The sequence below is a fragment of the Cardiocondyla obscurior genome, linkage group LG02, assembly GCF_019399895.1.
Source record: "Cardiocondyla obscurior isolate alpha-2009 linkage group LG02, Cobs3.1, whole genome shotgun sequence".
Taxonomy (NCBI): domain Eukaryota; kingdom Metazoa; phylum Arthropoda; class Insecta; order Hymenoptera; family Formicidae; genus Cardiocondyla; species Cardiocondyla obscurior.
The window spans coordinates 6390669-6415851 of NC_091865.1; the positions used below are offsets into that span (position 1 = coordinate 6390669).

Genomic DNA, 25183 nt, shown 5'->3' on the forward strand with positions numbered 1-25183 from the left:
TTCAAACGTTCCATAAATTCTGTGCGGGATGGTTAATTTTTGCAATTTACAACTCCCGCGCAACTCCGGGGTATAACTTTATTTTTTTTTTTTCTCTCCCCCGATTACTTGCTTGAATTCGACGTGATGCAAAGTTGAAATGAAGAAAACTTTTTAATATATGCATGTTAAAAGGATTATAAATCAATGCATGGCGAATTGAAATGCGGATACCGCAATTCCATTACAATACCGGATTGCGCGAGCATAAATCTTTCTCGGAAGTAATAATTCAAGCGTACAGTTTCGTGTGTCTCGAAAGGTTCTACGTCATTTGCGATAGCCATGGAACTTGTTGGAGCTTATCCGATAAAAATCGACGTTAAAGGATCCCAGGCTACGGCCAAAAGATATTAATATGTAAAGTAATGGCGCTTCGCGAGTGTCTCGTTTCGCGATGCACGCTTTATCATCGCCAGAATCGCGGTAGCCGGTTCGTAGATATTGCAGATCCTCCCTGTGCTACGACCGCATTAATACGCGATTAAGACGGGCGGGACGCCAAGTGAAATAATTTGTTGTAACATAGATACTTGAAATAAAATTCAGTCTGGCGAGAAAACAGATATTGACGAAAAACAATTCTGCGATTTATAAGCGAGACATTAAAATCTCGCCTCTTTAATAATCGATATTGCTTAAGGGTAAATTTTTAATATTAGTTCTTTGCGAATTTTAATTCAATAACTTTAGCAATTTTGGCCACATTTTGCACCATCAAAACTGTGCTATTTTTGTTTTGTGTTTTCCGCGTGCAATAACGCGCGCATAAATTACGCGCAACATGGTTTCAGTTGCGTCGATTTATCAATGTCTGCAATTACTTATAGTCAGTTAATCCCCGCGTGATAAAGTTATTTAACTGTCGGTATTATAATCGCCGCCATCATTAATTCGTTGAAATATATTGCGATAACGCAGATATAATTTCGCACATTTCACATCGTATTTCAGCGTATTCGGCTCCGCGGGGGCTTATTAATCGCGGAGTTTTGTTGCGGTTTTCACGAAGCAGCTAATAACCGTCCACAAATGAGTTCTTAATGACTGCCTAACTTATTTCTAATTGATTCTTAATTCCGCTTAATTTAAACGGCGGGGAAACCGGCAATGAAATCACGGTAACGATCAAGTGGCAAACAGCTTCCCGTTGTTGGAAAGAAATCCCGTTCATCAAAGAACAATCGAAACCGGTGAAGAACGGCGGGGGTGTGCGGCGTGCGAGCAAGAAACCCGTGCGCAAGAAAAGAATAATGCGCGATTAAGCAGGCACACCATCGTTTGTAATGGTTTACTGAAAGCAAGCGCGCGCGATGGCGTCAACCCCCGCAGTTTCTCTCTCGCTCTCTTTTTCCCTCAGCCACCCCACAACGTCTGGAGAGAACGACTGGAACTTACTCCTGCGAGTTTTGTTGCGGTTTCCGCGAAATTGCTTTATAATTCCTGATTTATATTTCCCTCTGGCCGGCGGCGCGGCCGCCACCTCCCTTTTACGCCCTCTTCTTCGCGTCTTTCGCCAGCCCGGCGCGTATTCGAGAATGACATCCCCGTTCCTTAACGCATATTTCTTCCAACGCCGAGCACGCTTAACGCTCGCTTAGATATCACTTACTCGAATCGTCGCGAAAGCGACACTCTTCATTTCTGCGGGGATTTCTCTCGAGTCGTATACTACATCCAGGTCGTGAATTATGTTCCGCTTATTGAAATTTGGTATTTTATCTCGACGAGTTTTATACGTATATATATTTTTTGAAATGTTTTGAGGCATGGCACGGCTATAACTTAATAAATTTTATTATTTTAAGGAGGATTTCAACCTTACGTACTCGTCAATTTCGTTATCGTATGATTGAATCCACGTTGAAATTCTCGGGGTGAGATTTTGACGGGTAGAGATCGACTCGATTCAACGTCACGTTGCGTCATTCCCATGTCAGTGCGCGCAACGCACAATTTCCCTGTTCCCATCATAATTGCTTCACACCTATTGGCGAACAGATGTGTTATCACGATGATATCGCGGGTTTCATCTCGCGAAATAAATGTCATTTCGCCAACGATTAATTGGCAAATAATTCTAACAACTAATCAATAAACAGACCTTTATCTAATCATTTTGCTAGGCAAAATGTATGTGCGCGTATATGTAATATTACTGTATCACAGAAATTTGCCACGTTGTTGCAATTAACAAGTTGCTATTAAATCACAATATTTGCGGGACGAAATATTAAATACTCCCACAGGCCGCGGGATAGGATTATTACTATTGTTTATAACAAACAAAGGGATTACTAGTATGATGGCTGTAATACTTGCATAGTAGCTGGTATCTGTATTTAATCAGTATTATTCAGTTGTGCCGCGGCGTAGTCGTACGATTGGATCTCAGTGAAACCTGGGTGATGTAATTACACCGTCATGGTCCAAGTACCACCTGCGAACCAATTGTGGAGAAACCGAATTTAGACTAACATAATTGCAAGGGGATTGCTGCTGCGGATTCTGAAATAGATTAGCGCTAGGATGCGATGCGCCGCGCGATGACGTCGGTCTCATCCGTTTTCCAAGCAATTGAATTCGGATCTCTTTGAGATCTCTAAATACGGTGTTTATTTAGGAACGACGCGTGAAAGGGCAGAGCCGAGTCTCGACGTGAAAATATACGTATATTTCGGCTTCGGCGACCCTTTTTCACTACTGCCGGCACGAGGTTCGCGCGAGAACACGCGAATTTGCTGCGCGGCAGAGGCAAAGATAAACGGACGGCGCGTAATGCATACGCAACGGAGTCAGCTACTTCTGAAAGCGAGGGAATGAATCGTTCTTGCGATAAGACCGCGTATCTTTCGTGCGATTCCTTTCGTGGGGGCCAGGACGCGTCACCCTCTCGTTCTATTTTCCTTTCGCGAGATACTCGCCCGGTCTCTCTCTCCCAGGAAGGCAGACAGCCGTTTAAATTAGACCATTATCTTGTGAACAGCCAACATACGACAATTGCTGTTTTTGCCAGGCGGTCATTAATTATCCGCCCGCATAGGAAGATATCACGCCGCATAGAATTAAAATTTTGACGACCTAATTAACTCGAACGATCTTTTTCGCGATAATTTTCTTCGCTTCTCCCCGACTTAATTCAAAGTAAGTAACAATACCAAATAATTCATAAAAAGCTCTTCGTATACGTCAACTTTGTTAAATAAAAATTTAGACATGATTCTAGCGCGCTCGCTCTTTACATGAAAATAGAACGGTATATTTTACCGGAGCCGCATCTTTTGTTACGGTTCGTGTTTTGAAATAAATATTAAATTCAGGCGCGGGTGGATATTGTGACGGTCGATAACTTTGTGAAAAAACAGACTGACGATGGTGATGTTTGAAATGAAGATAAACCAAAGTAATATAAGTGTGGAAGCAAATCAAAATCCGTGCAGAACGCGTCTCACCCGGAAACGCGTATTGCAAATTCCAACTCTTCTCGGTGCGGCGCGTCGCGTCGCGTCGTTCTGCCCGTCCGGCCGGCACGAATATCGAGCGACATGAAAATGGAATATTGATATTTCGAGTACACGCGGATACACGAGCGCGAAAGCCTCGGCAGAAATACGTACGGGACGCATAAACACCGCTGCACCGACAATTCCATGCCCTCCGTGCTCGGTTTCCTGTTTTTCTATTCGCTTGCCACGCTATATCATCGTCCTCTTCCACTCGCGCCACGACGTCACCCTTCTTTCGATTCCCTCCGTACTATTTGTTTTCGCAGATGTCCAGAATAATGAATTTTCTATAAATAATGTAAAACTAATAGCAATTTGTAGCGTTCCTGCGGCGCAATAAGGTTTTTTTTTTTTTTATTCCCCTTGAAATCGCTAGACTACTCTTACGTCTCTTTGAAATTGAGAAAAAAATTATTTAAAAATAAAAGAATTGCATTTTATTCAAGAGAACTATTTTTCTCGATGAGTCGTAATTAACCCAAACTTGAGATGTGCGTTCATTTATGTATATACAAAACTTTTTCTTTTTTTTTTTATTATTTTAAATCAATTATTAAACCTACTTACTCGTTAATAAGTCATGTATGTATAAATAATTTTTTACCCGCCTTGAATAATGAATTTCTACTTCGTTTATGTACGTGCGTACTCGTACATGATGGATTCACGCAAATTGTGCTGATTTATACTTGACGACTTTTACATCTCTTATCGAAGTTATCCGATCGCTTCCGATTGCTCTGTCTAGATACGAGTTTTTCGTAGTATTTCGTCACCTTCCTTTTCCCTGTTCGCCGGTGATTCGCGAGCCAGGCGAGCGCGACGACAGATTTATGGATTCTCTTGACAACGGCGGAAACGGCGGGTCGCGGGTGGTAGTTGGCAGATCTGCCAAGCGGCGGCAGACACAAGAGTGCGTCGCTTCTACAGCAGCAAAACCGCATATCCCCGTTGGACGATATGTACGTGATATATTCACGCACACAACGTAGACAGATATTTCTCACGGCGCATCACGGCGCATCTTTTCTGCACCCCGTGGCCGGCTAAATTAGCAAACCAAATTCGAAGCCGACCGTCGTCGTCAGCTCGAGCAGCCGCGGAAATGTTGGAATTTATTCGCGGCCGAGCGTATCGCCGCCGCGCCGCGACGCTACGGTAAAAAAAAAACCCGCCCCCGCCACTCACATCCCGTTAAATACGATGGCATTAAACGTTTCCCGGGGAAGAAGGAAACGCTTAACACCGCATGATTATCAAGAGTTACGGGGGCTTGCGATGACTCTACTGTGGTAATATTTGCGTTCGAAGAGCGAACGCTCTTAGCGTATCTGCTGGCGAGATTCAACCCTTTCTTGCCGTTGAAAAAAATGCTCGTTAACTGTATTAATTATAAACGTCACACGCAAGTCTCTGCGTTACGCCCCCGCTGTGTGATTTGCTGCTCTTTTCGCATCGACATGCAAGAATATTTCAACATTACGTCGCGTGTATCGCGCGTATACTTTTATGTATTTAATTGCTAATTAAATATATGTATACGTTTCATTATGACGTTTATTTCATTCGCATATTTCAATGTTAAAGGAAATTGTCAAGAAAATTGTCTCAATTGCTTTAAGTTATTATTTGACGTTACACTTTTTTTTTTATCTTACATTATTTTTTCCCTCCAATTAATATTTAATCTATTATTGCGTGTTAATTTGCTATATGCTAAATATTTAATTTGACTCGATTATGTTTTTCGTTTGATTGCCTTTGTCCGAAATTTCCGTTTCTAACGAAAAGCACCGAGGGGACGGTGGCGTATTCCCCAGCTCTGCGCATCCTAAGATGATGTGTGCCCGAATCATTAAACATTCACCGAAGTCATATGCCATAAACTGTAACGCCATCCGGATCTTTTTCTCCTTTACGATACTCCTGAGAATCATGTGGCTTCGTAAGTCAGGGATGGCTGGATACTTGTGGGTGGACTAAGGGATTCAGGGGGATGTCGGCTTTTAATATGTACGTCTGCATATAAATGTGTTCCTTCTCTTGTTTTATTACTCACGGATTGATCTCCGAAATATCGAGCATCCGAAGTATTGGAATTATTTGGGAGAGGCAAAAAAAAAAAAAAGATAATAATAAAATAGAACACATTGTCAAGCCCGTCCCTAAAAACGATCTGGCTTAATTGAGACAAACTCTTTGCCTTCTTCATCCTTCCGTGTTTTATTTCCTATATGCCTTTTTTTTTTTTTACACTGATCGAACTATCAACGTGGCAGCGCAACAAAGGCCAGCGGCGTATATTCCGCGAAACACGATATTTCAATTAAACCTATCGTGATTGGGATAAAGCTCGATCGTGCGCTGACCATGCCAATAAAACGTACCCGATATTGAGTGTTAAGAAAGGAATATCTCCGGCAATGAGCGCGGCAAATAGAAAAACGGCAATATATAATATTTTATTATTTTTATTTCATTTCTACTCTATTTTATATCAAAGCGGTATATACTTTTTAATTTTTATAATATTTTGTTTTGTATTTATTAAATCTGTATAAATAATACAGCTGGTATTATAGATTAATTTCACTCTCTGTTTTCTATTTAAATATTACATTTTTTTTTAATATTAATAAAATTAATGTTTTAAATAAGTGGCTGTTGCACAGCACATGTAACATGTAATATAAGTTCTCTTTTATAGTTTGTATTTTTTTGTATTACGTAGTGGTTAAGAAAAATATATAAGATATACTATGTACTTTTTAAATATTATGTATGCTAATATACGTGATAAATTTGCGTAATCGTTACATAAACGTGTGTGCATAAGTTTTTATGAGAACGATCGCGGTTATGTAACAAGATTCGAATTGTGGCAGAAAAACGATAGACTTGAAACTCGGTTAGCACTTATTGTAAGGAGATCAGGTAACCTAGAAGAGGGAAGTGAAGGAAGATGGTCGATCGAGAGACGATGGGATGAGGCAAAATCCACTATCAAAGTAGATGTTTCCCTGGCGTGCCATACGTTTCCTTCGCTACTCTCCTAAAGTGCAAACCCACCAAATAGGAAGGAGGAAACGGTTCGGTGAACAGCTGCTTACGGTTTCATAACCGCTTCATAGATTCGGAAGGCTACGATCTATCAGGCCACTATAATATTCGTTCTAGTTGCGGAAAATCAGATACTCTTATCGTACCGAAGACGTATTGCTCCGTTTCTTATTAGTATCCTTATTCTTTATTACAAAACAGATTTGAAAATTCCTATTCAAGTTAGCTTCTTTTCCTTTCGTTGTATTGCCGCACACAAATACAATATGTAACAGTTTATTGCGAATGTAAGGAGTAAAAATGCTTTTAGCGATTTTGCTTGTTATTCACAAACCAAAACGTCACTAATAGGTAAATTTAGAGTTCAAAAATTTATAATAATGGTGATTATTTTAATTAGATTGTGATAAAACTTAGACTCGATAAAAGTCGAGATTTAGACCAGTATGAATATTTAAGATTGTCTTAAGTGCAGTCACTTGTCGTCTTATAGACGATAATACGACTCTATAATTGGTTGAAAACTAAATAAGATTGCACTTAAGACAATTTTAAATATAAGAACCGACTAAGAATACCGACCTTAGATTTAAATAATAATATGGTTTTACTATAAATGCTATAATTTATGCATTTGTTTAGCAGATTGATGCAATTTATCGCAAATTATTTCCATAGTATTTCCAATCGCAAGACTTGGTGATTAACGTGCGACTTGAAGTTCGCTCGCCCTTTGAAGATTAACGATGGGAACCATTAAGAAAAGCGGAACACTCGTCCGAGCGGAAGTTCTGTTCGTGACACGCTATGTCGTTTGCAATCCTTTGATTTCTCCAACACTGTATCCGGTGCACGCTAGATTCGAATTAGGATAATAATCGCACATGTATCTAGTTGCCGCCGTACCGGTCTTGCGAAATGCTCTTTTACCCATCGCCGTGAAACTGCGAAATCGCGTGAGTTTTTGATTCATCAGGTTTCTTTATTAATAATTTTTACGTTAAAGATTATTCATTTATGAGATACGTTAATAATTATAAAGAATAATGTGCAAAAATTAAAATATTTTTTAATTATCGCGGATAAACTTTTCTTAAAACTGTTTTTTTATCGATAAAATATGTATGACGTAAGTATAAATTTCGATGTAAAAATAATTATATATTAATTTTAATTTGTGTAAATAATAAACTCAGATGTATACTGACGTGTTAAAAATATTTTACTGCACGGCAGATTTATATTGCGTATACAAATAGATCTGATGAGTGACAAATTAAAACCTTGTTAAAACGTAATTGTGCAATCATGTGGCGGCGAAATGAGGATAAATAAAACGGAATACAAAGTGTTTCAAAATTAATGACCTTTGATATGAAAGTACTGCTTTTGACGAACAATTCGAATGATGAAAAATTCGATAATGCCGTGATTAATCCTTTCGGTAACGTGCAAAAAGCGATTAAGAAGGTAACGAGATGCCACTTTACGAACGTTCTCAAGATAATCCACCCTTTTACACTTCTTTTTCTCTTTCGTTCTTTCTTTCTTTTTTCTTTTTTATTCGTTTCTTTTTTTTACAGCACGATGTTCCGTAGAGGTAAGTTTAGAACGCGCAATAGAATTTATTCATTCTAGTCGCTAAAAATTAATTTTCTTTATTAGCAAAACTTTCCTATATTATCAATTATATAGAAACTCATTGTATCGATTAGTTAGCCCGGTCATAGCGTTCTGTAATAAGTTTTTCCATCAACGTAAACAGGATGCAGTTCGTATTTTTCGCGAAAGTTCAGTCGCGCGAGAGTTTTGCTCGCGATGGATATAAAGCAAACTTGCGGAACAATTACTTACGCTCGATCGTGTCAATGATTGTTGGCTCTCGCAAACGCAGAGCGAATGGTCATGTCGAACGCGTAGTGATCGTTAAACGGTGCCAAGAAGTTACGGCGTCTGTGGTTCGTTCGACGGATTTGTTGAAAGCAGAATTTTTGTAAAATTTTTTTACCCCTTTCCCTCCTCCCTCCTAAAAAAAAATATTTGCAACGCTGAAACAATGACCCGTGCAATCAATAACGCAGCGTTGAATGCGATAGTACCAATTAGTGCCGATATGCTTATTTGCATATATTGCGTTTACAACAATTAAATAAATTAGGCTAATGTGTCAAACATCTTTCATAAAAAATTATACATATGCAGCGAGGAAAAAAAAAAACTGCAAAAAAAAAAACTCTGAAATAACTGACTTTAAACGATCGATATATCGTAGCTCTCATTATGCGAAATTTAACACATCAATTTAGCTGGCCTTCATCAAAGGCACGGGATCTAGAAATGTAGTTCGCTAGGGGAACTTGCCGCTTTTGGCAGATACATCGTACATTTCATGAAACTGACTCTGCGGCAATCCACGATTAAATTCGGAATCTCTAATTCGTGACTAACTAGTCGAAGAGCTTAAATCGTTTCTAACGATACATCTACAAATTCCAATAGTTTAAATGTACAAATTCTGGCTCTGCTCCAAAATCGAAATAGTCTTTAAATGTTTCGTATAAAAACATTTTTAAAGCACAAAATAATGACTGATATAACAAATTAATATAAATGCATTAATATATCAATATCCATTAGATTTCTATACATATATCCAAGTGTGCGCGTACCATGGAAACAATTTTCTTTAAACATACGTCCACGCGTAAAATTAAATTTTTCCATTAATTATTTGCAATATATTATAATCGTGTTAAAATAAATTCTAAAAGTATTTATTTGCATCGGGGAACAAGGGGACTTTATATATTTATCGAAATAAAGTAACATCGCGAAATAATGGACTTGATCGTTTTGCTGCGGAGAGCGGTTATATTTAATGGAATATTACGTTACACTGAGGGTCAGGAGAATTTCAGAAATTTGATACCGCTGTGTGTAACGTGCACGTGTACGTTTCAGAAATTCCGAAACAGTTTTGCGTCCGTCTATCCCATAACTTGCTTATGGACGGATGTAACTCATCTTGACGTGGAATCTATGCTGACCGAGCTAAATTGATTCGCTTCACACGCTCGTGTCTACGATAGAGGGTGGACGGAAGCGACGTGGACCAAGAGAAAGAAAAAGCGGGGGAAGGGAGGAGGGGGGGGGGAGAAAGCGAAAGACGTCGATGTATCGGCTTCCATATGTCATTCGGAATTCAAGTCACGCGACACGGACGTTCCAGTGTCCACGGAATCAGACGACACGTCGAACATCCACGTCACTATCAATTTAAAAGATCAGCGTGAGCTTCCGTGTCGCACATTTTCGCGCGAACTTGTATAATATATTACGTGATGCATTTAGCGCCGAGTGCGCCGTTTAAATTTTAAGATAAAAGTTTATTTTCGGTAAATAGACAATGATACTTGTGAATTTTTAACTATTGCGTATTACGTATTCTCTGCTTTACGAGATGGTAAATTTAAAATATTAATAATTATATTAATAATTATATTAATATATTAATAATTATATTAATAATTATATTAATAATATTAATTTTGTAATCAATTTATCATTAATTATACAATTAGTTTTGTAATGAAATATTTGTATTTAAATTTTATTTAAAGTGTAAAAGGAAGTAAAAAGAAGCTGTGGAGGAAGATTTAGCTTCAACAATTTTTTAATATTTTTAACGATAAATGTAATCTTATTCGTTAGAGATATCATAAAATTATGACGGAGGTAAATAGTAACTATATATTTTTCTCAATGTAGAAAGAAAAAAAAAACAACTTATTCAAAAGACATTTTTCCTCGGGGAGTCATCTCAATACTACTTTTTTTTATAGCTACATTTTTTTACTATATCGTCCGTTAGACTTTTATTCGGCGCACGAAGGGTATTGCTTGCTAGAATCACAATTCCTTCGTTGTTCGACAATGGGTACCTCAGGCTATAAAAGAGTTCCCGCAACCGCATAGTACGTGTTAAGATTCGGAGTACTTTGCGGTCGCAAAGTGCACGGGAGTGTAAAAACGGATGCGAATTAGCGGCGAGGTTCTTTCATTCAGTACATCACCAAGTAAGTGGCCTAATTTATTATTAATCGTTAATATTTAAAAAGTTATTAGATATAATTGATAAATTCGTCGCTTTGAAAATACGGGAGCTTCGGATAAATCTCATATTGTAACGCAGGATAGATATATTCTATAAAATATTCCGTATGAATGATCTCTTTTTGGAATATATCGTAGTCCCACCAGTACGAGCAAAAGTTCAAACGCAAAAGAAAAAAAAAAAAAAGAAAAAAATAGACGAGAATCTTGTGAAGTTCCCCGCACGCCAGTCTGTTCTTGAAGGAGTACATCGCGTGCTGTGAATTTCGAGCGAGAGATGAAAGAAGATACAGATAGCGGAAGGAAAGAGAGAAAGAGAGAAAGGGGTGGCTCGGTGACAGCGGCCGACTATTTCCAGCCATTTCGAATCCATTACCGCGGTTCTATCCTTCTGTGCCTGAAGTCGACTACGGGGCAATGCATCATCCGTAAGTGAAGCCACGGACCGGCGATCGTTCCGAAACTCCTCTGTTACCCGCGCTTCTTCCGATCCTCCTTTTTCATTCCTCGCCGCGAGCAAGAGATCCAGCCCCTTCTTCCCCGTGGGTGAAAAGCGAACGAAGAAACGCCGGTGGGAGTGTAGGCATATCTTTCTCTGTCCCACGGCGGCTCTCACGGACTTATAAATCAAACCCCGCGAACAAATCGCTACGGAGATCCCGCGGCGCGGTGGTTCCAAGCGCTCTTCTTATTCTTTTTTTTTTCTTTTTTTTTTGCTGCCCGCCGCTCCACCCGCGTTCAACCCCTTACACGATTTTTACCGTCGTTCACCCATGCACGCTTTCTTACCCTCATCGTGTACTCTCGTCGGAATCGAGACGTTTTCAGAAAGAAACAGAAGTTTTCTTCGACTTGTTTAATCCTAAGTTTGAGCGCTCGCTCTGTGTGTGAAACCCCGCTCATCACCGACGACGCAACGAAGTAAAAAGTGTTAATTGTCGTCGCTACTTTTATCTGCGCGATTCGTGCGTTTTATTTTTCCGCCTGCTGCAACCGGTAGAATTACTTTTCGACCCCGTTCTACGTTTATACGTAAACTCGCTTCCAAATCTGTTTCGCCAGCTGCCAGGAAAGTCTTCCATCGGAAAGTCGTGTTTTTCGCGCCAAGTTTTTCTACGGAAATTCAATCGCCATAGCTTCGACGCATGAACAACCGGAAGCCCGGAATCGATTGAATTGGATTTAATCCACTGCACATAGTGACTTTTGAAAGTGACTTAGTCGCATTCTGACTCTTCTTGAACTTGCGTTAAGAAATTCTTTTTGTCTCTTGAAACAATTACTTGGAATAATTTTCTCTTTTAAGTGAGATCGGGCGACGCTCCCTAGAGATATATTCGTTCGAAAGTATCTTTTATTCTTTGATTATTCTGAGCAACTTTTAATGAGTCTTAAATCTAAATAAGGAAAATGGAGTGCATAACACAGATGTTAAAATAATTTTATAGTTTATATCAATTTTTTTAATTTACCTCAAGGTTCTGAATTACGTTGGATAATTTCTGAAAATAATTCCAAGTAGCAATAGATGTATATATTTCTTTTCTTTTAAATTTTATTACTTAATTTAACTTGTCAAATTTTTTTCAAGCGCTTCAATTCTCTTTTATTTTATCATAAATACTACGATACGTTATAAATATGTCAAAAAATTTATTGCAAAAGAATTCTTTACTGCCACTCTGCCAATAAATTATGTCGCGTTAATGTCATTTTGTTAATGGAACTGTTATCACGATTGAATCATAATTTTCACGCTAGCATGAAAAATGTCGTGACATGGTCGGGCGTAATAGTATTACTTTTAAAACCAGGTCGACAAATTCCAAGCGCAATGCTTATGCCGCTTTAAACGTCTGAATTTCCATAATAAATTGTTATAAGACAATCTGTTTCGCTCGCATACAAAGGAAACGCGTGAAGGAGGCGAACGTCATCCTAAGATAACCAAGTTTGAATATTTTACTGTACAAATTCACGGTAAATTACAAACAACCGTTGTCGGTGTTACCACACACGCGCTAACTCGACGATTCTGAAACTCAAAGTATAACTCAAAACAACTTCTATCCCTTTCTCCTACAACTTTGGCTTGCTCAACAGACACAATAGGTTGTCTGACTTGTAATTCTTGTCACTTGTTTCGCGTTCTTGAAAAGACGCGCGTTAAAATGCTAAAACGCAACGTTTGCCGCATTAAGCAACATTTTTGAACTCTAAAATATAAAAATCAATTTTTCATTACGTAAAAAGTATCTTGCATATGTCATCCTATTATATTTTTAAACAGCCGTGATTTTAAAACGTAACCTTTCTCTTTTTTTAAGGGGAATAATTAAATTGTTCTTTATAGTACTAACGTTTGTGACGTAGCTAGTCAGGCGTTTAAGCATTCGCGATAACATATTATTTTTCGTATTTGCTCGTTTGAACGGCTCCCGCTCGAAGACACCTATAAGATATACAACCGTTCACTGAGGTGGAATTGCCGCAAGCCGTCCGACTTTGATTGAGGCCACAATTCTAACTCGCCTAATTGGCAAGAACAGATATCTTCGGAGAATTGTAGCCGGTAGCTGATGATACAACGGTTAGTTAGTTAACGCCAGACAGCGAGTATAGCGTATCTCGCGTCACGTCAGGCCTCTGCAAACATAGCCGGGCGACCGTAACTTCTTAGGCATGCCGTTGAAATGCGCGGGGCAACTTTAGGAGCAATTAGGAATCAGCAATCAATCCAGACATGCATGAATACTACAGAAGTCATCTGGACTGGACTAACGGGATGGTCATTGCAATTCGCTTCGCTACCGCATACATTATTCCGAGCGATCTACGAAGAACCTCCCAAACCCGTCACGCGTACAGTTCAGATTTAGTCAAATCGACCTCGTGACGATTACGATGCAGACTACAAAGCTGATGCGTCCACGATATACATATGTAGATGCGGTTGTCTCATAGTCAATAAACCGAAGTTGATCGATATAAATCGATACCGAAAATTTTACCGATTTGCCAGTACAATATTTCTACGTCGTGATTAAATCAACGAGCAACCTTAATAATAATTTTTATATTCCGAACTTCGAAATGATTTTCAGCCCTTAAAATGCATTTCTGCGTAAAACTGATTTTTTTTTTTGTCAGAAAAATCGTCAAGTACAAAGGCTCAGTTTGTTAATATATTTTAATAAATGTGTAACTATAAATAATATTAAACAAGAAATAATAATAATTAATTTATGATTTATAGTAGATTTAATATGGAATATAATTCACACTCGATGCGCCGAAAAAGAAGTTATTTATAGGAACGGCTAAAGTTCCGCCGATTTATTAGCTGCGATAAAAAACAGATTTACGTATATCGGCAATGCATTGGCGAGTACATGTAGTCACATCCAACAAGTTAAAAGCGACGGGCTCGATGTGTTTCCGGTTCGTCCTCGCATATTATTTTTCCGGTATTTATACAGACATAGATCCGACGCTTTTTAATTTGCGCTTGATGTTTTTTTTTTTTTTTTTGACTGCTTGGAACTGCAAAGTGATTATTTTCTCGATTACGTATTTCCAAACTTTGTAAAAATAAATCAAGAAATCACGCACGTCATCTCGACTCGAAGCTGAATGTTACTGCCCGCGAAACGTTACGTTTTAATAACCTGTCGGTCATTCGGGTATATTGCGACGATGTGTCGATTATTTAACAAGGAAATATGATAAAGTTTCATCCGACGCGTATTATCGATGACACTCGACGATAACAAAGTGTTAAGTGCATGAATAGTAGCGCAGCTGCGGTGAACCAACGATAATTTCGGTACGTGATGGTTTTGATAATCTTGATAATAATAATAATGCATACGCGACTGGAAAATATACATTATCTATAATAACGTATATTATACATTATACAGCGGATGCCAAAGTTGAAATAGTTCGATACTGGGAATATTAGCTTCCGCTGTTTTGGATACACGCGTGTATTTCATTTACGTAGGACTGCCACATTTAATTACCCTGTTATCTACGCGGTACGAAATTAATATACAAAAAACATAATTATATCTGTAACGATATTACATCGTGAATAGTAATATGAGGGTAATGCAATCTGTTGCGCCTGACATTTTGCGCGGTAAATGCTAATGAATAAGATAACTTATTAAATCATTTTTACATTTTATATTTATATATTTTCTACCAGGTGCCATCAAGTGTCGCCTGTCGCGGCGTCCTAATTCGCGTGCGTTGCAACTGTATTGTTCTCCATTCGTCGCTCCGCCAATTTTAGACCTAGGACGCATTCGCATCTTGACGGAAAAGCAGAAATGCAGAAACCAGTCAGATCTCGCGTCAACAGTCGTCACTTTCCGCTCTTTGCTTTTCTAGTACATCGCTGTTGAAGAAAAAACGCTAGTTCCGGCTGACCGTTGCATCTCCGATTTTCCACCGAGGTGCGAATACGACTTTGCAAACGCGATGTTATGCACCCTATCTCTGAAGAACCAAATTCTCCCATCGCGAAATTATCAAACCGGGGTCTTCGTACGAAACAAACAAAGTTCAACTGCGCGCCGGTGGGTTCTGCGCCTTTTTTTGCCCTTTTATTTTTTTTATCGATCGCCGACCGACGGGTGCATTCGTCGGAGAGTCCCATCCCGATTTTTCGTCTCTGCCGAGGCCGGGCTAACATGGAGCGCAACGGGACATAAAAATGTCGATAGCGTTAACGAACGGAATTGGGGATTTTTATTTCCAAGTTGGCACTCGTCCAGTCGTGTGCTGTTTTACGCGCCTCCCTTGCATGGGTCGTCCGACAGTGTCGTTAGAAAAAACGCAGATTGGATATCGAGAGATAGAAACTTATAATTATATTTATAAAAAAATGATTCGCGTAAGTTGCGCGTGACGAGTTGAATTAATTTTAAATATTAGGCATTTAGTAACAAGGGTATTAAATAATATAGGCATTGAATGATAAATGTCGCCAATTATTAAATATTAATTAGTTTGATACTTCGAAAATATTATTGTGGTGTTGATAGATAATCTTGTTGTTTAAAAGTGTTAAACTGTAATTCATGCGACTTACCAATCTGCATGAGCTTCAGCGGAGTTGTAGAACTCTGCCGGTGACTGTAACATAAAATGAAACAATATTAATGTAGATGTGCTGAAAATAATTAATGTTTAAACAAAAAAGAAATACGAGAAATATATAATTTAATAAACGACAACAATAGAATCGATTATTAGCTAATTTGGGCGTCACACCAATTTTTTACAGATAGGATTTTTTACAGTTAGGATAGACTAGAAGAAATCATGCGTGTTGTTTCTCAAAAGATCCCAATTCGCGCGCGTCATTACATTCGGACATTAATTAATTATAATAATTACTTTATAATAATTACAATTGAGTGATGTACAGCTGACAACGTGTTGCCGGTTCACTTACATTTGTATCTTCCGGTTAGGTCATTTTCCATCGTTGCGTCCGTCCTTCCTTCCTTCCTTCCTTCCTTCCTTCCTTCCGTGGTAGTATTCTGGATTATCCTGAAATGTTACAACACTTCAAATTACTTAACACTATATTACACTGCTTCTCTTTTTATAATCATTATCACAAATCATTAACATTATTGCTCGAGAGACAAACGACCGAAAGAATGACGATGGATTATCGCGGTAATTTTTTACAATTAAAATTAAAAAGCAATACGCAATCGTTTAATTCCCATCGTTATTTATCGCGGCAGTTAAAATACTAAAAAAAAAATCGCGCTTTTAATTTTAATATTAAATTTTTGAAAGAATTTCTGATAACTTTTTTTTTTGCAATTCCGTAATACTTTTTTATTACTTTATATTAATTTTGTTAACTAAAAAAACTAGGTATAAAAGAAAGAATAGAAAACTGACATTATGAAAACGAACGATCAATACTAATGTATAAACATATAAGTATTGAATTTCACGAGCTTGGCATTTCATTTATCTGTCGGCGCTCGGAGATTTTTTGGTTCATTTTTGCGACCTCACGAGGAAACGTAACTTGTAATTGACTGGTTGTTACATCTTGAGATTAGATGTCTCGTCGGTTTTTTTCAATACCGTATCTGTTACGATATAATCCCTAACCAACATTAATATACTTTACACCTTGGTAAATACGAGTTATACATATACCCACCAAGAAGTTAACATTCATATACGAAAATGGTTCTTTGTTAAATATCTACATTTAATAAATTTAAACAGAGAGAAATACCGCGAGCGTGCTGTCTGAAAGCAATTACGCCGAAATGAATGAATTAAAACTCGGCAGATATTATAATAATTGCAGTTAGTACTCTAATTAATTAATGTAAAAAAGTGCAGTAATCTGAGGAGTAAAATTTTTTTTTTATTTTCGCGAAATCGACGTGATTGCCTGGCAATTTATTAACGCGTGAGCGAAGTGGAAATTGTATCGAAATCGAGTGTTTTGGCACACAGCAAGACGGCGAGAGATCACGGGGACGGAAACGCGAAAGGAATTTCACTCGACGGTAATCTGTGCGGATACAGTAGTGAGTAGTCAATCCAGAATGCAGCCACTTTGCCGCAGCCGTAGCCACGCGTGTGCGCACGTACTCGTCGATCTATTTCAACGCAATGCACATGTCGATTCATCGATTCGCGTACAATCGACAGCACGTCACAACTTTACCTTTGATCAAACGTCGCGTAATCAACGGTGGAATGTCCCTAATCGATGCCAATGCGTCCGCATAGAACACAGTTCTCGTCGCAAAAACGACATCGATCCTTCATACAGAATTTCAGGAAATCCTATCGCTCTTCGTGTAATATTTCCAGACATCGCGTTTACATTAGATTCATTTGCGGCAGACAGTCACTATTAATTCGGGGCAATAAATCTAAAAATATTTTTCTCTATGGAAATCGAGTTACAACTAAGACATTTATTTAGATATTCAAAATTTAATTTAGTACTTAGATTATTTTTAATACGCATAATTTACAATTTAATTATTCCATTAATTATTAATATGCAAATCCACCGTCAACGTTGTGGATGTAATATCCAGTGTTACAGACTGTAGATGACGCAACGTGTAAGGTACACCGACTCGATTAATGAGCATGTAAACCTAAATTTAACTAAAATACGTTTACAATATTTGTATTCGCTTTTCAAATAATTTTTAATAATCATAAACGAAATTATACTATTGGCAATATATTAAACAAACGGTGAACTTGTTTTTCGTTTTTTTTTAATTAAATGCAAAAAGTTATAACTCTACAACAAGCGAAAAATATACTTTAAACGTAAAAGTTGGTAAAGCTATACATTTATATTTTCAAAAAATATTTATTAACATATTGGTAAATATATATTTTAATTGAGTTGTAATAGACGCTTTATCTGGGAAGTTACATGAAGGGTTTTCCATGATTGTAAGCACCTACGGTGTTTTTTTTAACAAAAGAATAACAATATTTAGGCAGCTGTGAAAATTGCACAAATTGAATGGTGGGAAAAATTTCGAATTTATCGACGTAATAAAATTCCGGTGAATTCATCATGCCGCGTATATGCACTGCGAATCTTCATGCATTTCACATTCCCCGGGTATAGTTTATTTGTAGGGCAACGCGCAACGTGTCATTGTGCACTTAAACGTGAATCTCCCGAGTTGTTATTGGTAAACCATAATCGGTCGTGCTAGATACGAGCTCTCCCTGATCGAACAGTTGCTGACTTAACGCACTTTACCGGATTAACGGAAATACCGTACAAGCTATTTCAAAAGGCTCGAATCGACTATCAAAATAACGATCGCAGTAAATTGCTGGAATCTAATTTGATTCTAAAATAAAAATTCAACGGTGGCAAAAATTTTCCGAATGGGAGGGAACGGGGGGAGGGGGAGAAATAAAACTGTAAATTGGAAAATTTGTTATTTGATCGCTGTAGCTCGAATGCATTATTTATAGAAAGTTTGGTTGTATTAGCGAGAAAAGCAAATTTAGATTGGCAAAATTAATAAAGCTTTTATCTTCGGTGCAAATGGAATATGAGCGGCGTTCTATAGATGATCATTTATTGCAACTCGGGTGGAAGATAGTATTTAATTTATAACGTTGCCTAAAATGAAATTCCATTCCGAAAGAGCTTCAAGAATAGAATCGATAGTTTACTGCGGTGACCGCAGTATTTCTCTTATATGATTCGGAACTTTTCGAAATCTTTCTCGATAAATCTCGGAAAACCTGGCTCGAAGAAAATCTTTATTAATTAAGTCTATTTTTGTTTGTACTCCCGCTAAGACAATATTTTAAAATACTAAAACTAAAATTGTATTATTTTCAAAATTTCAAATACTATTCGCGTTATTCCAAAGAAATAATTCTCCAGGAATTAAATAAGAAATAAAACGAAACTTTCGACGCACGTTCTGGAATTCGATGAGCCAATATTAATGGAATTTTTTACTGATAACAGAGTATTGCGACGGCATTTTTCGAGATAGCAAATATTTAAAATAGTTTGCATGTTGAATATGCTATTTAATAACGAAGTGACGCGCAATTCGTTTATATTAGTTGAAAACAATATCCTACATTGATTAATTATTACAACATAAAACTATGATAAATATGTTATATTGTCCCTGTTAAAAATTAAAAAGATATAAAAATAGTGTAAAAAAATTGATTGTATAAAATATACACGCGAGTTTTTCTTAACGAATGTTAACGTGAAGCACGAGTAACTCGAGTTGAAATTGATTTCCACCGTTACCTAATAATTAACTAGACAATTCGTGGTTTATTTCGTAGCTGTCTAGCAAAACTGTCTAGCACTGAGCCAGAAATTTAACACTCAAAACGTACTAGATAATTATTACTCTCTATAACGAGTCAAAAAAGTTAGATATCTAAACGTTTTGTTCCGCGTGCTCGTTTACTACGCGCGCTGACCTAGCTAACGCGCGCTCGGCTGCCGCGGCCGCTGACCTCCGGGCCCGCTACGTTTGCCGCCACGCGGCCTCTCTCCACGTGGACCGTACAACAATGATGGCTGCCGGCTGGCGTAACACGCCCCCGTACAATGATGGCTGCCGACTGACGTAATACGCGCACCTGTTCGCATTTAACCGTGGCGGCTGGCGGTCCCGACGGCAGCGGACTTGGCAGTCGAGCGCGCAGTAGGCTAGTTGCGACAAAAAACGTATAAATATCTATTTAGATACATGGTCCGCGTTGGACAGTGACTAGACGACCGATACTAGACAGATTTTGTTCTTTTTTTTTTAATGACAATTTAATTTTTCGAAGATAGTCACTAAATAATAATAAATACTTTCCTATAATTTATGACTAGTACCAAGCTGGTCACTAGTTAAGAAATATATTTAATCTGCGCGATCTAATCACTAGTTGCAGAATCAGATTAACTAGATAAATTTCTACTCGGAAATTGCTTAAAATTGAAGGAAATAATTTTAATTAATTTCTAGCAAATTATTTTTGTGTAAAAAGTTAAGTAATGGAGGCTATCGTTTAACGCATTGTAGAAACAGTCTATTGACGTGTAGAATTGTGTAGTGATATAACGCGGAAAATCAACAAACCTAGGAAACTTATTCTTCGCGAGTTAGTGCGAGTATGAGAGATGGTCGAAAGCTGACAGTGCGAAATTGGTGCCGTGTCCGCTGGAATTTGTCCGGTTATCTATGGCTGGGTGTATTAATTAATATTAATTCCGTTATAAATTTGCGGCCGTGTTATAGTCGTTCTCTAGTGAACGCGGCGATACGTTGTCCCATGGATCATGTATAGTATACGTATAAGACCGGTGCGACGGTACCCATTAACACGTCAACGATGCAGTTAATTAAGTTATCGAAAGATTTCAATTGCGTTTTTTTTTTCTTTTAGTTTTATTTCTTAAAACGTTAAACATACATTAGTTTTATTTCGTTAATCAAATATGTAGGAGATAAAAACGTTGCGGCTGGTTGTAAAACATGTCGTTAAATTTCACACGTCTCTCTTCTATCTTTGTTAAAGGTAATTAAAATTTTTTTCCGCGCAGTTACAACTCGCAAACTTTTTTGCAAGCTTTTTTTCAGATTTTAAAAATAATTTTTGCTATTTTTTTTTTTATGACTATCAAAGCTATAGTGCATTTTCGCAAAAACAGATCTTCGAAATTTGTTGTTCCGTATAAGTCATTCTTCATCAACAACGCGACACGTCTCTCCGATACCGTAACAACGTTTTTAATAGCTTTATTGTCCTAATTGATTATCTTCTGGTTCGCCGATGCCAAGCGAACCGCGTCACGTTCGTGGTTTATTGCGCTGTAAGTCTAGCAGCAAACGACTAATTACAGTACAATGAATTTTGTGGCTTTACTTTGACTGCGTGAGGCAGTTATTCACAGCTGTCTCAGCTTTTTCTTTTTATCTTATGTTCGAGAGAATCAGCGACTTTTTTGCTTACGTAGTGAGCAAACAAAGGCAGAATGATGCTGACGGCGTGAGCGATCGTAGGCGGTACTTAATTATATCTATTACTTTGGTTGAAAAACGAAGCCACCGATCAAAGTTAAGAGCCTTATTTCGTGACAGTAAAGGGTCTCTAGCAAAGACCACACATGCATGTTTCGGCACGAAACTTGAACAGCACGATGTAGGCACACGCGCGAACACCTATCTGCCTGCCGGCCGGTTGCTTATATATATGTACGTACCTCGTGCATAAATCACTGTCGCAAGGAACCGCGACCGGGCGAAAACACAACGCAGAGTCCGGAGAATGTCATTTACATGATAATTCGAATAGTTACGGGGCATCAAAATTTTCCCTCCTGCACGGCGAACTGTTGCGGGCGGGCCGACCGCCGCACGAGCACCGCTCGTACCATAATTAGAGAAGCGATTACACGGGATTCAGAAACGATCTGACCTACCAAACTCTCGCATATCAAATTTCCCCACCGACGATTTTTCCATTTCAACATCAATTTTCACTGGTTTCCATCCCCCGAATATTTATAAAACATTTATAGTTTATTTTATTCTCTGTGTCCGATTACACAATCAACTTGCAAATAAAACTAAAATCCACAATGTTTTTTGTATGCACACTTTATTTTTTATATTTTCCCCTCATTTTTTTTTTTTTTTCTGTAATAACATTTCCGAAATTTACATACGAACAGGCGGGTCAATTAAACTTTGTTTGCTCTACTAGATTCATTTTACGCTTCCGACTGTATCGGGCTGTAACAGAGCCGGCGTGGAACCGCGTTTTCGATGACGCAATTAACAACATATTCGATTAGACACGCGTATCTGACCGCGAACGATAGCTAGGTATTGCGAATCGAACAGCGGATAGGAATTGACGTTCGACGCTTGTACGAATTGTTACGTGGCCCGCATTATGCTGTTAATAACGTCAAGTGTATAATCATAGTTATCAGCGTGTTATTGATTATGCTAAAAGCATTAGACTGGGCATTATCATGGTGCACGCGACGCAAATTTGCCGCCTAGCCGCAAATAACGTACCGTATATTATCTTGAGCCCGGCCGAATATCGGATCTGTCCCTTCGCACGCAGAACATGCGGAGAAGAGAGCGTCAAAAGGTAAATGCGCTCGCGATGTACATATATTCCGGCTTTTCCAGTAGAGCTCGCAAAATCTCTCGCGAGTCGCTTTCGAAAATAGTTGGATTTTAAAATAGTTGCCTGCAAAATTTCACTGGATAAATCCGTTGAAGAGTATTCCGACGCAGTGACGCAAGTCGACACTTTTGTTATCGATCGGAGGTGACAACAATGCCGTTCGTAAAAAAAAAAAAAAAAAAAAAAAAAAAATAAACAGAAATAAAAAATAAAAAAATACAACAATTTTACGGGAAGGATGTGCCACGAGCGAAAACGGATATGGCACCTGCGATGCAACCAGGTCAGAAGAACTCGTTTTCACGCCGCTAGGTCACGTTGAGAATCGATGATGCCGTTTCGTGAATTCAAAACGAAAAGGCCATCTCGTCGGACGCGACTGATAATAGAATTTCAGTTCAGATGATAAGGCGGATGAACGGAATGACGTTTGATCAAACAAGTTTTGTATAAAATGTCGGAAATGTTCGAATTTTTTCACCGTTTATTTTGCATTTTATTGCGCATTCGTAAAAACTGAAAATAGATAGAGCTTCACGCATATTTGTCACGCGAGCGGTTTAGATCCGTAAAAAGTATTGGCATTGTGATGCACAAATTGATTTAATTTCGGTACGCGGTACGGAAAATAGCGCGAGAAGAATATGTCGGATTGAATCCATTAAAACTTCAAATGAGCATGGTAACAGAAGTGAATTAAATTAGAAAACTTTTATGTTTATACATTCGCTTCGTGTGGATGATATAATTTCAAAGTTTCGATGGCGATGCTAGTCGTAAATAATACAATAGCTTAAAGCGCTGACTGTCACTCGGTTTCTTTTTTTTTTTTTTTTTGAAAATCTGTTTTAAAATCTCTGATCTTTCCGCTGTAAATTTTCGCCGTGTAACTTTATCATACAGTTCTAATCTTCGTTACCAATCCTTACTCCGCTCGCCGTTTTCATCGTCACATCTTTCTTTTTGCAAACGGTTCTTTTTCCGTTTTTTGATCCGTTCGCTTATTCACTACCTGCCACTCACTCACTTTTCGCGCGTCAAGATAAAAGCAAGTATGCGAATCTCGGCACGCCAGAAAGAAACGAGAATCGTTAAAGGTGACGAATCCCGACGAGATATCGACACGCGAGATTTTTAAAGGTACGCTCGAAAAATAGCGAATTATCAGCGGAAACAAAAGCGTTCGGACAAAGAGGTGCTATTTTTTTAAACGAGAAGAATTTCCGTGTCAAACGTATCGGTCTTACAATTAGAAAAATTAAGAAAAATAAATCTCTGGCTGTATTCAACCACAATTGGAATAAAAATAATAATATTAATAACAATATCTTAATTAATTTGCCGTCACCAAGCTTCTGGCGTGAGAGCTTTTCCTTTTGCTAACAGAGAACATTTTGTAAACGATTTAATTAAATAAAAGTTTAATGGAGTGAAGCGGAATCTGCAGTTTGTGCAATTGATCGTGGATAATAAACTGGCCAAACAATTTCCATTCTTTCTCATTTTTCCGCTCTGCAGAACTAAGCAAACCCCCGTGCATCCTTTTCCGCGTTTGGATTTGCCCCGGTCTTTCCCGTCGCGTCGCAATTCTGCCAGACGGTGCGCTATACGTCGCCACGAAAGGATGTGAACAAGCGCTTTTCGTACATTACCCGAGCATGCTGTGTCCTTGGCCGTCGTGCCTGCCGTTTTTCTGACACAAGAAGAGAACGAGGAAGAAGTCTGGAGACAAATAGCGCGGCTGAAAAAAGAATAAGAGCGGAGTCGGGGGTGGCGGACGAACCGCGCGCGCGTCTCGTCCAAACTTTCATTGTATCCTAGAGACGGCTGGATATTACGAGCACGAGATGTTCCTACCTCTCCTCTTACCTCACCTCCCTATCTCCGTCTTCCTTATATTCGTCTTGCTTTCCAGCATCCCTAGTTCGTTTCTCTATATGTTTTCCGACAGATACTAATGGTCCGCTAGAGTTTGCTGCAGTAGAGAATGAGATATTCGTAAAATGCGCGGTGAAAGGATCGCTTGGCCGCCTTATAACAATTTTTAGCTAAGCTGCAGAACTGAGATTGCCAGGATTTTATATATGTAAAAAAGCTAGGAGAAAATTAAATAATTAACGGATTGTATATTTGTAATGTGCGGGTGGGATACCACGAATTAAATTGTTACGTTTTAAGTAATAAGTTATATTTAATGCCAAGTGTAAGCTTTATAAGCACACGTCACGTAAAATGGTCGCGGGAGTTAGCTCGACATCGAATATAATTTCTGTTCGGTGCTTACGGAGCTAAGCTATCTTCGTGCTCGACGTGTTCGACTTGACCTGAAAAATGCGACAGTAGTAATGTCAACATCGCGCGAGACACGTGCGCCGCCGGGCCGGCCGCGACTTTTGTATTTTGTGTATTTTAGCGATACGCAGCTTGACGCGTTATTAAAGTATTACAAAGTATTGCCATTGCGGCGAATAACAGTTAGGTGTGAAAGTTTGGAAAACACTGTAATTCCTTTTGGGGAATAATGTTTATAAGAGTTAACAGGATTAAATCATAAAATTGAATTCGAATACGCCGCGAAGAACGAAGGAATTACTCGACCTGTCAATCGTAAAAAGAAAGACATCAAGATGTCGCGCTTCCTCGTAGAATCGAAATCCTGATAATGATGTTTTACGATCCTATCGCTCGTAAAATTCTTTGGCTATGTTATCAGCTGTTATAGAGAACGTAGGGATATTTTACAT

At 38.4% G+C, this 25183-nt stretch overlaps 1 long non-coding RNA gene across 1 annotated transcript in view; it reads right to left on the minus strand.

The window, feature by feature from the left end:
* Positions 1–269: 269 nt before the first annotated feature.
* The window catches only part of LOC139109277 (uncharacterized), an 82139-nt gene continuing 57225 nt past the window's right edge, over positions 270–25183 (minus strand). Inside the window, exons 3-4 of the long non-coding RNA XR_011546813.1 lie at positions 16186–16283; positions 270–2479 (exon numbers count right to left, since the gene is read on the minus strand). This is a non-coding gene — a long non-coding RNA (uncharacterized lncRNA). The remainder of the gene's footprint in view (positions 2480–16185; positions 16284–25183) is intronic.